Source organism: Bison bison, unplaced genomic scaffold (genome assembly GCF_000754665.1).
Source record: "Bison bison bison isolate TAMUID 2011002044 unplaced genomic scaffold, Bison_UMD1.0 scf7180017846612, whole genome shotgun sequence".
NCBI classification, from domain to species: Eukaryota; Metazoa; Chordata; class Mammalia; order Artiodactyla; family Bovidae; genus Bison; species Bison bison.
This window is the reverse complement of record NW_011477185.1, coordinates 14,924-15,716: the sequence shown is the minus strand read 5'-3', so window position 1 is coordinate 15,716 and position 793 is coordinate 14,924.

The following is a 793-nucleotide window of genomic DNA, read 5'->3' as shown; positions in this document are numbered from 1 at the left end:
CTTGTTTAACTGGTTTATGGACCAAAGTGCAGGACTTTACATTTATTCTAATCAAAGCTTATTTTGTTGGAGTCAGCCCATTTTTCCATTCTCTTAAAATCTCTGGATTTTTATTGTTACCCTCTCAGCTGTATGTCTTCTGGAACTAGGGTAAACAGTCCCCATGTCCTTTTATAAGTCATCCATTAAAATGTTAAACAGGGCAGAACCAAAACCAGAACCCTGTTCAGTGTAACTAAAGGTCTTGGCCCACTAAATCAGTATCTGCTTAACCCCTACTTGGCACCGGGTAATTTTCCCTTCCCCTCCTACCATCTTGTGTCAACCTCCTTTTCCAAAACTCTATTGTGTGTATGTGCTATGAGAGTTAGTAACCACCAGACTGAGAATGAAACTTGGAGGATGTCAATGCTACAGGCCAAAGGCTATGCTTTGAGTATTCTGTACAGTGGCAGCAGAAGAGAGTTACATTCTTTGAAAAGGTCTGTGTGTGCCCTAGAAGCTTCCATACCTGAATACCCACCCACTAGCCCGAGTCACTGGGGCTCTTCAGAAGACTTCCCACTGGACTCTTGAACCTGATTTCAAAATTGACCACTTAATTTTTTTAAGTGATCTTTAAGAAATCAGTCCTACTCCCTATATCGATTACATAGAATATTACTACCCTTAATAATTACATTTTTTGATAAGAAAGACAGCCAGATATGAGCTCATTTCATACCTTTGGATGCCTCTGGAGTCAGTTGTATCAAGTTTTAATCTATACATTGAAAAATATGGCTAAAAAAAA